Source organism: Ursus americanus, chromosome 17, assembly GCF_024610735.1.
Source record: "Ursus americanus isolate L20-20 chromosome 17, mUrsAme1.1.p, whole genome shotgun sequence".
In the NCBI taxonomy this organism is placed as follows: Eukaryota; Metazoa; Chordata; class Mammalia; order Carnivora; family Ursidae; genus Ursus; species Ursus americanus.
The window spans coordinates 12761007-12777516 of record NC_142143.1 but is presented as its reverse complement, the minus strand read 5'-3'; positions in this window follow the sequence as shown (position 1 = coordinate 12777516).

The following is a 16510-nucleotide window of genomic DNA, read 5'->3' as shown; positions in this document are numbered from 1 at the left end:
GCAATCAAGATGTCCATGAGCAGATGAATGGCTACACAAACCATGTTATATCCATATAATGTACTATTATTCAGCAATAAAAAGAAATGAGCTATCAAGTCACAGAACTACAAGAAGGAGCCTTAAATGCATATTGCTAAATGAAAGAAGCCAAGCTAAAAAGGCTATGTGTAATATTACTCCACTTGTATGGCATTCTGAAAAAAGAAAAACTATAGGAACAGGAAAAAGATCACTGGTTGCCAGAGATTTGGGGGAGGAGAGGAGACATGAGTAAGTGGAACACAGGGATGTTTGGGGGCAGCAGAACTATTCTGCAGTACTGTGACAGTGGCCACATGACACTCTACCTTCGTCAAACCCATAGAATAGTTCAACACAAAGAGTTAACCTTATTGCAGATTATGGAAATTGATTAATAATAATAATATATCCATATTAGTTCATATTAGTTTGTTAATTTTAACAAATTTACCCCATTAATGATAGAGGAAACTGTGTAGAGAGAGGGTATGTATAGGAACTCCTGGTACCATATGCTCCGTTTCCTGCAAACCTAAAGCTCTTGTAAAAAATAAAGCGTATTGATAAAAATGTAAACCACCCAGAACCCTGAGCCGCAAGCACAGTGGAGAGGCTAGAACAGGTTGTGGGTGATTGAGATATACAAGACCGTGGTCAGAAATTCATCCGCAGGGCGCCTGGGTGGCACAGTGGTTAAGCGCCTGCCTTCGGCTCAGGGCGTGATCCCGGCGATCTGGGCTCGAGCCCCACATCAGGCTCCTCTGCTATGAGCCTGCTTCTTCCTCTCCCACTCCCCCTGCTTGTGTTCCCTCTCTCGCTGGCTGTCTCTATCTCTGTCGAATAAATAAATTAAATCTTTTTTAAAAAAAAGAAAAAAGGAAATTCATCCACGTATATTGGGGGGGGGGGACTACACGGGTCCCCATAAGAAGCTGACTTCAAAAGTCCGTTTGGCTGATTGTGAGAAGTGGATTAGAGACAGGCCGAAAATGATGGGGAAAGACCATGGGGATTTTCAAGGAAGACGTGGTGATTCTCAGGCTAACATGATGGCAATGGACGTAGAGGAGAATGGAGAGTGTTGAAAGGTCTTTAGGAGGTAGAATTAATGAGATTGGTGATGGTACAGCAGGAGAGAGAGGGGAGACCTGGGATCGTTTTGGCTTTTTTGGCTGGGCAACTGGATGGGGATCTATGCTCTTGACTGAAATAGGGGAGCCTGGGGGATAAGCTGATTTGGGAAGAAGACCATTAGAACCCTTTGGGATCAGTTGAGACCAAAGTGCTTGTAAGGCTTTCAGAAGGGGCTGTTGAATGCATAGATAGGTAGGTCCGAAGCCCAGCTGAGGAACTGGATGCAAAGGCCATGAGGACTTCACCATACAAGCACATCTTGGAAACACAGGCTCCTGGGTCCTAAGCTCATGTTAATGGCAGCTAACCTTTCTGAGGCCTTGGGACACACCAAACATGATGAAGAATAGTCTAGACTAAATGCCTTTTTCAATCTTCAATCCAATCCTATGAGATAGATGCTATTACTATCACGACTTAAAGGATTTCAAGAAAACCCTCAGGCTCCAAAAAAAAACAAAAGCAAAACTCCCCCCCCCCAAAAAAACACCAAAAAACCCCCAAAAAACAAAAAAACAAAAACAAAAAGACTAAGGCTCCAAAAGTTTAAATGATATCTCCCATATCACACACTTGGTAAGTGGCAAAGACACAACTCAAAACCTAGTCCATTTGCTCTGGTCTTCATACTTTTATTTTTTATTTTTATTTTTTTTAATAATAATTTTTTATTATGTTATGTTAGTCACCATACAGCACATCCTTAGTTTTCGATGTAGTGTTTCATGATTCATTGTTTGCATATAATGGTCTTCATACTTTTAAATCTCATGTTTTCAAGTGTTGATACTTTGAATATTCAAGTATGTTTGCAAGTTCAACTCAACCAGCTTCAGTGGGTACAAATACCCGTCTAACCTTCCCACCCATCCAGAGGCCTCAGCCTTTGTTAAGATCTTCCTCAGGGATGGGGCACCTGGGTGGCTCAGTCGTTAAGCGCCTGCCTTCGGCTCAGGGCGTGATCCCGGCGTTCTGGGATCGAGCCCCACATCAGGCTCCTCCGCTATGAGCCTGCTTCTTCCTCTCCCACTCCCCCTGCTTGTGCTCCCTCTCTCGCTGGCTGTCTCTATCTAATAAATAAATAAATCTTTAAAAAAAAAAAAGATCTTCCTCAGGGAGAAATGTCTAATACTCCTTCGTTACTCCAATCTCTGCGTGTTTCTTTCATTTCTTTGTTGTGGTACAAACTGGGAAATGGGATCACACAGTTTCCAAGTCTCATTAGTCAAATTAATATTTGTACTGCAAGCAACCTGAAATTTTGGCAGCTTCAATTAAAAAAAAAAGTTTAGGGAAATTAGGGACAAAGATTGCTGTTGGAGGAGAAATTAAATAGACTGCTTTATTTAGAAAAAGAAAGACAAACAACCTTCAAGTTACAAAATAACATGTTTTGGGTTTTTTGTTTGGATTTGTGTTTGTGTGTATGTGTTGTTTTTTTTTTAAGGTTTCCCTGGGATGGGATGAAAATCAGCCCCGAGATAGGAAGTGAAAATCCAGAGACTCAGAGGTTCTGGGAGCACTGACAAGTCACTTCTCTGCTCTAGACCTCAGTTTCCCCGTATGTCAGGAGATACGAGAGCTGTTGCCCTGGTTATGTCAGAGAGCTGTGACAAGCCACAGGTGACGTGATGGCTGTGGAAGCTCCGTGAAGTGTAAAAAGTGCTAGACAAATGCAAAAGGTAATTTGAATAATGATTACGCTTCATAGAGAGGCAAGCCACAATTATTCACAGACTGCGTGTCCCAGCCCAGGAGTGAAGGGGAAACAGATGTTAGTGGTGGCCAGCACGGAGCTCCTCACCTGACAGGTAAGGAAAATGGGGCAAGAAAGGGTAGGGGGCTCACCCAAGGTCAGTGACAGAGCTGAGATTAACACCGACATTTCTCCCTCTGGTCTGTTGATTTCTCTCTCTTTCTTTTAGCAAAGAGGCCTCTGGGCCATTTTTTTGGGTCATTGCTGTCCCTTGCCAGAAAAAGATCCAGAACAATCGAAGGAGAATAGTCTGACTGCCAGTGTGGGTCTTACTAAGATAAATGGCTTTGCCCAGGAAGAAAAATATGCTAACCTGAAGCTTAGAGAGGATGAGTGGTTCTACATTTCCGAGAGTATAGACAAAACCACCAAAGCAGCTCACATTCACCTGCTTAATACGCCCCTGGCCCTGGGCTGAGCATTTCACCTGCACGTGCGTCTCACCTCATCCTCACTACCTTCCTGTGCGCTGCATTCACTCTTGACTCCAGTTTATAGATGAAAAACTAAGGCTTACAGATGTCCTAGAGGACGCATCAAGCCCCAGGCTGTAAGAGGTAAGGGGAAAGATTCATCGCAGCCAGTGTGACTCTCAGTTTCCAGATTGCAACCCACTGGGCACGTTACCTTCCGCTAAATCCCAAAGTCCACGGAGCTGCCATTCCAGGCTCTTGCACAGACACCTGGAGAGAACTTTGGGTCTGACCCATCACCTCACACAGTCATTCTGAAGGGCGAACTTTACTGCCTCTCTGCTGTCTTATCCCTGAACTTGGCCCCTACTGTGGCCCCTGCCCCAGGATCACCTGTCCCCTGCCTGTTCAAATCCTGCTAAAATTCCCCCTCCAGCAGGTCTTTCCAGCCACTCGGTCCACACTGGATGCTCTTCCTCCTCTGAGTCCCTCTGCCACTTACCTCTCCACCTGCCCCGTGTCTCTCTCTAACTCCTGTTTTTTTTTTTTTCTTTTTCATTTGCTGTGCAGGTCTTTAGGGACGTTCATCTTTCCTCTTCAGCCTCAGCAGAAGCCCCTTGAGGGCAACGTCCACGGCTGTTCTCTTGGGTCCTCCACAGCGTCTAGTACATGGCCTACGGATCATCAAAAGTCACATTTTGAAATGAATTTTTAAAAAAAGAATAAAATAAGAACAACAGGAGGAAGCCACTAGGAGGTAACCTTCAGTTAAACGGAAGGGTAACTTCCTCCGCTGACAGCTTTTTTTGTTAACAACATGAAGAACATCCTTGAGACGTCAGTGTCTAGCCATCATTAGAGATGTTGGCACAGAGCATAGCTCGGGGATATTTTGGGTGGGATTCCTGCTTTGGGGAGGTGTGGAATGAGGAAGTGGTGGAGTGAACCTCCAAGACCCCTTCTAGCTGTGAGAGTCTAGGATCCCATACCTGAATGAGTGATTGAGTGAATGAATGAATTTGCAGACGTCAGTCATTCACACCTGGGCTCTCCCCCGCTGGACCGAGGCATGGTGTTCTGCATAACTCAGTCTTTTATCTGAAAAACACTGAAGTGAAATTAAGTGGAGAGCAGATCTTATTTCCTCTATTTTCCAGATGAGGAAACAGACTTATTGAAGTAAAAATAATTTGCCTGAAGTCAGAAGTGGGTTGCACACCGGCACCAGCACTCACATTCCCCTGCCAGGTCAATTTTTGCTTCAAAAGCTCAGACAGCACACCCCAGCCCCCACATCTGCTTTCCTCCTTTGAAACATCGAGGGGAAGCTGGAAGAAATCCTAGAGAAATCTCAGCTTCTCCCTGTTTTGCACCCTCAGCCACAAAGCCATTTGGGTTTCGCCCTGAGTATTTCTCAGCTTGGTCCCCTTCCCTCCATAAACACTGCACCATCGTCATGTTCCCTGATGCAAAGGAAGGCTGTGGAATTGGGCAGGCTGGATTCACTTCTCAGCTCTGCCTGGTTGGCCGTGTCACTTAACCTCTCTCGGTGTCAGGTCGAGCGCTGTAATTACAGCTCACCTCGGGGGCTGTGGTAGGGATGAAACGAACTTCTGTGGAAATAGGTGGATAGACGAAGCTGAGAGCAATGGCTGCCTCATAGTCCACACTCAATGCACATTCAATGTTGCCTATTTATTAGTGGCTGGGGGACGCTTTTTCCTGACCTTGGGTACGTTGCATAGCAACCCCGAGGCTCAGTTTCCACATCTGTAAAACAGAGTCAATGCTAATAGTGACCCCCACCTCCCATGGAGTCTTGTGAGAAGTAGACATGTCATTGTGTACGCAGAGCGCTTCGAAATCGCCCAGCACGTTGCAGATGCTCTGACACGGTCACTGTGATTGCTTTTCCTGGCAAGTGACGACCGCACACGCACAACGTCTTGCGTAGGCTTCATGGTATGTGCTCTGCCCTTGGAAGTTACCTCGGCAGTCAAACCATCCCACCTAGACCACACCATCTATCATTTCCTCACCACAATTTTTTTTTTAAGATTCCTACTTTCCTTCCTTCCATAATCACAGCCCTTTTTAAAGTGCTAGAATCTTCCATACTCTCTGCTTTTTCCCTTGCCAGACATGATGGGGTTCATCGTGTTTGGGTGATGCCAAGACAACGCAGGAGCACCGCCATCGTGTCGGGGATACCAATGAGCAAGTCCGCGGGAGAATCTGACCAACACTGATTCACCCAGGGGGAGGACACAGAAATGCTGCTCTCGGTCCGAAGTAGAGCTGTGGGAGTGTGTGGGAAAGCCAGAGGCTGGTAAGCACGTGGCACCATATTGTGATGGCTTTGGGGCTTGTTTGCCAAGAGATCCCAGTCACTGCGTCTTTGCACCCTACTGAGCAGCTCAGCCCCTGCCTCATGAAAGGTGCTCACCGAAAGTTAGCTGCTGTACATGCTTCGAAGCAAGCTTCTCCATCTGCAGATCTGGCCAGAAGCCGTGACACAGTAAGGATAAGTTACGTGTTACAGATGATGCCCCAAGAGTTGTTGAGCCCCTTTCCATGCTTCGAGGGCCAGTTCAGAGGCTAACCCTTCCATGAAGACTCCTTGGTTTACCCCAAACTGAAACACAAGTTCACTTCACTGAATGCATGGAGGCACTAAAAAAAAGTGTACAACTCTCACGTCATCCCTGCAGAACTTCGAGCATCCTTGACGGCAAGGTCCATGTCTACACTTAGGAAATACGAGGGAAAACCTTTTATGTGAATAAATAGATGAGAAGTGCCATAATGAGAACGAGCACCTGGGGTCCTGTCTCTTTCTGGGAGACCACGCTGCCTCCCACTAAAATGAACTCTCCTGATTCACCCCCTTAGGGCCCCGGGGCTGGATGGAAGATGTGCCCCTGAGTAAGCCATCTGTGCTAATATGCTCTTTAGCTAATGGGTTACTCCAGATAGGTGATAATGGTTCTGTGAAAACTAAGGGTAGAGGAAATGTGGAGGGAGGGAGTGGGAAAAAGGACCCTGACCCTATAATTCAGTGGGCCTTTCCCATGGCTCAGCTTTAACGGAGGCAGAATTTAGATGTATGGTAAGTACCTGTGGAGAATGGAGAGGCGTAGCTATAATGGGATAAATTAACAGGTCCCTGCAAGAGAAAATGCCCATCGTAATGACCTTGGCCGGCTCTCAGCTAGGGAGATCCTGAATGCAAATGCACTAAAAATAAGGAAGGGGGCCTCCTCCGCTTTGCTTTTTACATAATCTTCCAACAGCCACTGTGCCTGTGCACCAGCGCTCCACCTTCCACATTCTTCCTCCTCCTTTTCCTCTTCCCCTCTACAGCTCCTCAAAGACAGGACGAAGGGCAGGTCCTGATTTCAGGCCCTAAACTCTGTATGGCCCATCCTGCAGCCCTCCCGTCCCCGGATGGTGTCACTTGACCCACACCTGCAGACTGAGTTGTCCTTGTGCCGGACGGGCCATCCCTGACCTACCTCCTTCCCTAGGAAGGAGGAGACGTGTGGTTTTAGGAATCTCTTGTTTAATCACAACCTAAGGATGCCTTGCTGCTTTTCTTTTTTTCTTTTTTCTTTTAAAAGATTTTATTTTATTTTATTTTTTATTTATTCGACAGAGATAGAGACAGCCAGCGAGAGAGGGAACACAAGCAGGGGGAGTGGGAGAGGAAGAAGCAGGCTCATAGCGGAGGAGCCTGATGTGGGGCTCGATCCCACAACGCCGGGATCGCGCCCTGAGCCGAAGGCAGACGCTTAACCGCTGTGCCACCCAGGCGCCCCATGCCTTGCTGCTTTTCTTGCTAACCTGTGTCCCAGTTCTGGAAACCAAGCCTCTGCCTGCTTCCTGGGTCCCAGACCCCACTTAGTGCCTGTTACCTGGGGCCTGAGCTTTGTCTGGGTGAACATCAGCTTTTAGTCCCTTTTTTTAAATTAAGATTTATTTATTTATTTATTTGAGGGGGGTATAGGCAGAGGGAGAGAGAAAGAATTTCAAGCAGACTCCCAGCGGGCACAAGCCTGATGTGAGGCTCTATCCCATGACCCTGAGATCATGACCTGAGCTGAAACCAAGAGTTGGACGCTTTACCAGATGAACCACCCAGGCGCCCTTCTTCCAGCTCTTCTAAGACATCCTGCTTTGTAGGCTGCCATTGAAGCACTATCCCCATCCCTACCCTTGCTTGAAATCCGTCAAGAGGCTTCCTACTTCTCTTGGACACTAAAATACAACACAGGAAGTTCAAGGTCCTGCAAGAACTGGCCCCTGCTCACCACCACATCTCACACCACATCCTTCAGTGTCCACAGCTCTGACCTTCTTTCAGTTCCTGGAGAGAATGCCTACCACGGGGCTTTTGCATGTCCTCATCCCTCTGATGGAGCCTTACCCTGGAAACACCAACCCAGTGGGGTAGGGAGATGTTTTAAAGTCTAAGAAAGCAAAGCCAAGAGCTGACAAAAGGTGACCTATTTTATGTACTTTCTGCCCAGGATCAACATGCATCTGGGGTGCACAGGATATGGAAGGACCAGTTTAGGAAATAGAGGCAGAGTAATGAATCCTATTAGACCCCTGAGAAGACCCCCAGGACAGGAGATGGGGAGAGCAGGTTCCTGGGGTCTGATTGTCCTACCAAAGTCCTACCATTGACCCCACCTGTTTGGGGGTGAGGTGATATACAGGGGTGCCCTCCTTTTGGCTTTGGATGTACAGAGACTGAGGGAAGCTGATTCCAGCCACAGCAAGTGGAGGTGCAAGCTGCCCTCTCCACCCCATCTTGCAATTATTTTTGTCAAGCTCTTGGCTTATGGGAGATTTATGAAGCTTTCTCTCTGTCTATCCCATTTAAAAGGCACTATGAAGAGAAGAGAAAGCTTTGAGTTGTAATGGAATGAGATTGGGGATTTTTTTTTTACCCCTTCTATCTGATTTAATAGAATTTAGAAGGAAGTTATTGCTTGGTAAAGCAGGAGATGAAAAGTGTGGGATGTCCTTACTAGAAGGATCCATCGGGCCCCTGGTCTCCCTTACTGTACAAAAGCCAACAGAGGGACAGTTGCCTGCCCAGCAACACAGCATGTTGGTGACAGGGCAGATCGAGAGTCAGGCCAGACGTTCTTGACCAGAGAGCCCTTGCTGGCAGTGGGAAGACTCCTGAAAGTGGGAGGTGATACTTAACATCTATGGGCCCCTGAGTAGGAGGAGTCATGATTTTGCTCGGATTCCTGAAAAGCTCTATAATCCAAACCAGGTGAAAACCCAGCAGCATCCTAACAGAGGGTCCTTAATATTAGAGAATTCATAAAATATAAAAGTTAAAAATAGAGCTACCCTATGACCCAGCAATTGCACTACTGGGTATTTACTCCAAAGATACAGATGTAGTGAGAAGAAGGGCCACATGAACCCCAATGTTCATAGCAGCATTGTCCACAATAGCTAAGTGAAAGGAGCCGAGATGCCCTTCAACAGATGAATGGATAAAGAAGGTGTGGTCCGTATATACAATGAATATTCAGCCATCAGAAATGATGATTACCCACATTTGCATCCACATGGATGGAACTGGAGGAGATTATGCTAAGTGAAATAAGTCAAGCAGAGAAAGACAATTATGTGGTTTCACTTATATGTGGAACATAAGGAATAGCATGGAGGACATTAGGAGAAGGAAGGGAAAAAAGAAGGGGGGGAAAACAGAGGGGGAGACGGACCATGAAAGACTATGGACTCCGGGAAGCAAACTGAGGGTTTCAGAGGGTATGGGCGTGGGGGGATGGGCTAGCCTGGCGATGGGTATTAAGGAGGGCACGTATTGCATGGAGCACTGGGTGTTATATGCAAACAATGAAGCATGGAACACTACATCAAAAACTAATGATGTACTGTATGGTGACTAACATAGCATAATTAAAAAAAAAAAATATATATATATATATAGTAATTGAGACAACAAAACTTGTCCATAAGAAACAATCAGAGAAAAACACCAGACATGGGGCTCCTCGGTGGCGCAGTCGTTAAGCATCTGCCTTCGGCTCAGAGCGTGATCCCGGCGTTCTGGGATCGAGCCCCACATCGGGCTCCTCCACTGGGAGCCTGCTTCTGCCTCTCCCACTCCCCCTGCTTGTGTTCCCTCTCTCTCTGGCTGTCTCTCTCTGTCACATAAATAAATAAAATCTTTAAAAAAAAAAAAACCACCAGACAGACAACAGTTTAGTGTTAAAATGCATTGCATGGACAATTTTTTTTTTTTGCATGCACTATTAAGCTAACAAGGAAGAAAGGAAGGCGCCGTATGGTCACTGAGAGTAGTAATGACTAACACTGATAGAGAGCTTCCCTGTGCCAGGTACCACTTTTGTCCTTATATTTACCAACTAAGTTATTCCTCACAGCAACTCGATGAGGTATATACTGTTATCACTCCTTGTTTTACAGATGAGAAAACAGAAGTGAATTCATTTGCCTAAGATCAATGGCCAGTGAGAGGATTGGAATCATCCTGAGCAAGTGCCACTATCTGGACACACAGGACTCCATGCAGAGCACGGGGCATGGAGGTACGCATATCACGCAGCCCCTGCCTCCGAGAGCGCGTGGTCTGTTGGAGGAGACAGGTGCACAAACACTGACGACGTTTATAGGGGTACAAGCTATTAGCAATTTCTGAAGATGAGCAGAGTAAGGGAGAGGTGGACACGAACAGAAGCCAACAAGGAGGCGTGAGTTTAAATCTGTTATGCAGGACGGCCTGGCCGTGCTCTGCGGGTTCGGTCTGGGCAGCGAGAGGAGCCCTAATTTCAGAAACAGATCACATCCGGCCAGCCGGTGAGGCAGACCAGGTAGCAAGCCCAGACAATGGCCCAATACCTGGGAGGCGGCTGTGCTGTTCTCATTCCAGAACACCTGTCTCTACAGGCAGCAAGACTCTTGGACTTGCCCAAAGACTGGCAGTTGGGGTTATCTGTTCCCAACCAAAGGGTCTGGGATTTGGCTAGAAATGGGGGTTGAGTAAGGAAAAGCCATTTTCCAGGCTTAGAATGAGGCAAGAAAGCCAAGGACCAGGGAGGACCCACCCCAGTGGCTGTGGGACCTTGGCCACATAACCTACACCCACCTTGGTTTTCTCATCTGTGAAAGAGATATCACCTCCCATAGGGTTGTTGTGAGGTTTAGATGAAGTGGAGCCCTTCTCACCGTGCCTGCGCAAAGTAAGCACTCCAAATCTGTCGTGTCACTCACTCACTAGCCATCCACTGAGTACCTACTACGTACCGCGTTCCGGTCCAAATGCTGCAGATCCGCAAGTTTACAACTGACGTGGCTTCTGCCCTTAAACAATCCACCATTGATTGCTCTTCTCTTGGAGGATTATTATTAGCAGAAGGTGCAGTGCTACCGTCATCTTTATGACGAATAACTACGGAGAGCTTGCTTTCTCCCCTGTCCTCCTGTTCCCTCCATGCAACGTCCAAGAGGACCCACACCACTCTGTATGTCACCACGCTTTTGTCTTCACCAGACGCTAGGACAGCCTTGTTATTCCTGTTCATTGTCACTCACACCTGCGTTCCCCACGCTGCACCCTGCTCAGTGCTCAGTCCCGCATCCTGGAGCCTGACCCGGAGTAAGCTCCAGGTGGGTGTGTTGACCTGAACGGGCTCAGGCCTGGACAGGGGCCCACACTCTTGACCTTAATCATTCTGGTGGGGAGTCGGGTGAGAATAGGGAGTGTATGCATGGCTGGGAGAGGGGCTGCTGCCTCCAAGTTCAGGGTTCACCTCTGCACTGGTGGGTCCAGACCTGGGTGGGATGCATGGGGGCTCTAGGGACAGCAGCGGCCCCAGCAGTGTGTTGGGCTCCAGCCCAGATCTGAGAATGGGATGCACCCCAACTCCTGCAGACACAAGGAAGGGAAGCAGCTACCATGCCTCTGCTGGCCTTGGTACAGGAGCAGCTGTGGGCTGCAGGCTCTGTGGGGGCAGCGGAGGCCACAACCAAAGTACTGGATGGATCCATGCTTTATGGGGTCTGATGCCTATATGTTCAGGGCCCTCCTTTAAGAAAGGGGATACGAAATTAGGTTTCAGATGGAATTTCAAATATTTTTTTTAAATCACAACATCAGAAAAATAAATATTATTGACCACTTCCGTAATGCTTCGTAATGCTACATATTCTTCCATGAGCTCTCCATGTGGTAACAATTTTGTACTGGTTTTCCATGAAAAGCATAAAGAGATAATTAAGCTTCACTCAAGATCAAAACAATCTTTTAATCGTGTATAAAAAGGTTCTTATAGCTTCACGACTCCATATTGTAATGTCATGTAAATGTTTATTATTGTAGTCAAAACACGGTGAATCTTCCATCACATACGCTTTACATAGGAGCCGTTCTGGGTGTACGGATGTTTGTGCTAAGCCTATAAATTTTCTCCCTAATAATACGGGAATTATGATAAACAGCATTTTCCACAGTTCCCTTCAAACACCCCAGCCTCCAAACAATTAATAATTGTTTGTGCTGCATTATTGAGTATATTTCGGACAAGGGAACTTCTCTGTGGACCAGATATTGATGGGAGATGAATCAGTCCTCCACTTACAAATTTACAACCTCTAATGAAGGGAAGGAAAGGCCGTGTACTAATTTCTGGCTCAGCACATTTCAAACCTTGTTTTCTCCTACTACCTCTGTACCTCCAGTGCCAAGTGCTAGCATGCGTGTTCATACTCCCTTCGGCCCCAGACCCTGTCTTTGGGTCACATTGAAAAGTGAGTTGCCACAGCAGGAAGCCATTCCTAACCAGCATGACCAGGAATACCATAACTGTAGGCAGAAATGGCCTCAACCACAGAAATACAGCTCACCGATCCCAAACCAAATGTGTCCCCATCTCAGTCCCCTTTGCCAGTGCCAAAGAGGTCTCAGGCCTCTTCAAACCAACAACCACCCAGCCCAAGGGGGTATCTGCCTTAACTGACTGTGATTAATATGTCCTACTCTGGCAAATTTTACAACACATTGTTTGGGGCTGAATGTTTGAGTTCCAGATAGTCCGTATTTTTTTTTATATAATAACTTTTTGTTATATTATGTTAGTCACCATACAGTACATCCCTAGTTTTTGATGAAGTGTTCCATGATTCATTACTTGCGTATAACACCCAGTGCACCATGCAATATGTGCCCTCCTTACTACCCATCACCAGACTATCCCATTCCCCCACCCCCCTCCCCTCTGAAGCCCTCAGTTTGTTTCCCAGAGTCCATAGTCTCTCATGCTTCATTCCCCCTTCTGATTACCCCCCCTTCCTTCTTCCCTTTCTTCTCCTACCGATCTTCCTGCTATTTCTTATGTTCCATAAATGAGTGAAACCATATGATAATTGTCTTTCTCTGCTTGACTTATTTCGCTTAGCATGATCTCCTTCAATCCCGTCCATGTTGCTGCAAATGTTGGGTAATCATTTTTTCTGATGGCTGAGTAATATTCCATTGTATATATGGACCACATCTTCTTAATCCAGTCATCTGTTGAAGGGCACCTCGGCTCCTTCCACCGTTTAGCTATTGTGGACATTGCTGCTATGAACACGGGGTGCATATGGCCCTTCTCTTCACTACGTCTGTATCGTTGGGGTAAATAGTCCATATTTTGACTCTAACCCTCGGCGTTGGCATTTGAAGGTGGGGAATTTGAGAGGTAATTAGGTGATAAGGGTGGGGCCCTCGTGAATAGGATTAGTGCCCTTCTACAAAAAGGCCAGAAAGCTCATTAGCTCTCTTTCTAGCTTGTGAGGATACAGCAAGAAGTCAACAATCTATGGAAGAGGTCCTCACCAGAACCCAACCATACCGGCACTCTGATCTTAGACTTCCAGCCTCCAGAACTCTGAGCAATAAATTTCTGTTGTTTATAAGCCACTTGGTCTATGGTATGTTATGGCAGCCCAGATGGATTAAGAGAGACTTGCTCATGTGAACACACTGATAGAGCTTCCTTTGGAGCCTCTAAAGAATCTTGTGCAGTGGGGGGAGGGGGTCCTGAATCTTCAGCTTCCTTTATTGCCTTCAAGGTAAACCCCCCTCTGGTGATGAGCAACCCCTGGGGAGGAGCTCTGCCTGGGACAGTGTCTGTGTCTTTGTCCACTGTGTCCTATTTGGGGCGATCTCTCCCTATCTCTGGGAGAAGCAGGGAACTTGAAACCTCCTTGATAGGAAGACAAGGAAGAGTAAGAGGACAAATCATCTTGTTCAAGGACGCAGCATTCAATTTTGAAATACCCATTTCCATTTTTCTGAGAAGTGATGCACTAATGATGGGCCTGCTGGCTGCACGAAAGGACCCTCCCCAACCACCCCCACCTGCTAAGTGTGAAGTTGATTAGCCAAGTGTCTGATGGGCCATCAGCCCTGTAATTAAAACATCACACTAGTTTTGATAGGGATGGTGAAGAGGTCTCTAAGTTGGGAGGACAAATGCAGCATGGTTCTAAATATCTGTGGAAACATCTGCTATCACAGCTTCTGACAACCAGAGTGTCTGCATTTCATGAGTTCCATTCTTCAAGCTGCACTCTAAGTGTTGAGTACAGAGCCTGGGTTCAGAGGGAAATAGAAGCAAAAATTTGATGGAGATCCTTTTAGCCCAATAACACCACCCGGTATCATCCCTTAGTGCCATGTTTTTAAAACTTTTGGCAAAAGCATAAGTTTTCTATTGAGAACAGGAATCCAGGAAGGCAGGTAGGACTTCCCCCTCCCAAGACGTGAATGAAGGCAAAAGCAGGACTGAGCAAGCCTGGGTTAGGACCTTCAGGGACACTCAACACGAGCATCCTACATGTACTTCTCATCTTCAAAAAATCATATTAAACCTCAAGACAAAAATAAAGAATCCTACAAAGTTCTGATATCTCCCCATGATAGCGACGTAGGTGCATTTGTAGAAACATTGCAATATTAAGCTACGTGAAGAATAGGATGCAGCTCATGGATTAAGTGCTCAGTCCCCAAGATCAAGGCACCAGGATAGAGCTCACTCAATCCCATGCTCGAGTTTTACAGGGAGCATAGGCCCAGAGAGAAGAAATGACTTGGCCAAGATCACACAGTAAGCTGGCGGCAGAAATAGTGTACCTACTCAAATCTTCAAATTCTTGATCCATGACTTGAACGGCATTTTCCCCCCATCTGCTTTCCCAGAAACTTAGCCAGAGTTCCTTCCAAAGACCCAGCCTCCCACACAGCCTTCTGGATGAGGCTTCTGGTCTTCTGACCAGCAGAGAGCCCCTCCGCCTTCTGCTGCAAGCTTCAATGCCTCACCCACTGCAAAGACATCTGGTTACATATTTGCTCCCTGAGACTTGGCTCCCAGCTCTGGCAGAATTAGGAAATACACGTTCACCTGCTCAAAGCCCAGACTGCTTATGTGTATCATTAAATTCTCAGCCGGAGCGTCAGGCCAATGAACAGAAATGGCTGGGACTTGGGGCGACTCATGGCAAGCTGGTGTCCAGAGCAGCTGTGCGGTGAGGGGGAGGCTTCTGGGCCATGTTGGGAAGCAGGATGTCAGTGCGCCATCCCCTCTGATGCCACTTGGGCTTAAGCCTCCTTTGAAAGCATCTCCAGCTCAGCCGTCTCTTGACCCGTACATCCAGCCAGAAGGAAATTTGCATTTCTGTAGCTTTTCTCTCCTTCACTCTCAATGGTCCAGTGAAGGCCATTGGGCCTTGCTGCTGGGATCATTTCATGGCCAGATCCTCTCCATCATTCAGACATCATTGAAATATCACCTCCTGAATGAGGTCTTCCACAAGCATCCCGTTAGAGTGGCACCACCCCCACCCCATCTCATTATTCTCTACCCTGTTGCCCTATTTCAGTTTCTTTATGGCACTTCTTTTTCTCCAGAATTTCTTTTTTTTTAATCTACTTTATCTTTATTTTTTTTATTATATTATGTTAGTCATCATAAAGTACATCCCTAGTTTTCGATGTAAAGTTCCATGATTCATTACTTGAGTGTAACACCCAGTGCACCATGCAATACGTGCCCTCCTTACTACCCATCACCAGCCTTTCCCATTCCCCCACCCCCCTCCCCTCTGAAGCCCTCAGTTTGTTTATTCAATTCGTGAAGAGGTAATGTGGCCCCTCTGCTAAGGCCTTCCTCTCTGGGGTCAGGCTGTCTAGGTTCGAATCTTGGCTATACCACTTATTAACTATAAAACCTCAGGAAGGTTCCCTAACTTCCATCTCTATGCCTCAGTTTCCCATCTGTAAAGGGGGAAGAATAACCATGCCTACCTCACAAGGTCATTATGAAAATTAAGTTAATACATCAAGGGCACTTAGAGTGGTACCTGGCACATTGCTAAGAACGGAATAAGTGTCAGATACCATTGCTGTCATTTGATTTTCATATTATAGTTTGTCTCTTTCCACTTTAACATAATTTCCATGCGCCTCTATCTCCCATGTCCACAAAAACACCTAGCACATTGTCTGTGTTCAATAGATGTTTGCCAAATAAATGAATGAATAGCTTTCTTAGTGTCCCTTCTGACTCCAAGTCCCTCCCTACACCCAGTTATAATTAGCTGTCCCCTCCTGTGATCTCCCATGGGGCCCTGTCCAGACTTTAACCATAGAGCCTAGGATTCTTTCTTCTATTCTGCTTCGTGGTTTGTATACACATTATAAGCTCCTTGAGAGCAGGGCCCCAGTGTTACTCCCCTCTGCATTTCCCGGGCTTAGCATGCAGGCTGGCTAGAATAGAATAGAATCATGGAAGATTCTATGTAGAGGACGGGAAGAAGTATTCATGTGTAGGTCCGAACATACCACGCTCCTCCTCAACAACAATGATTCCCCATCACCTGCACAGTGAAGGCCCATATTCCAAAGAGAGCACTGCAGTCTGTCCATGGCTTGGCCTCAAATGTTTTTACTATTTCCACCCTCTGTGTTCTTCTCCTTTTGGGTACATAAAATCCAAGGCCAAGGCCTGGATATTCCTCTCTCCTCTCTTTAAGAAGTCTCAGTAATTCCCACCTGTGAGCGTTCTGTCTTGTTTTACCCCTACTTAGAATACCCTTCCCCATCTCTTCCCTTAGAGCCAGGCTGTCCCTC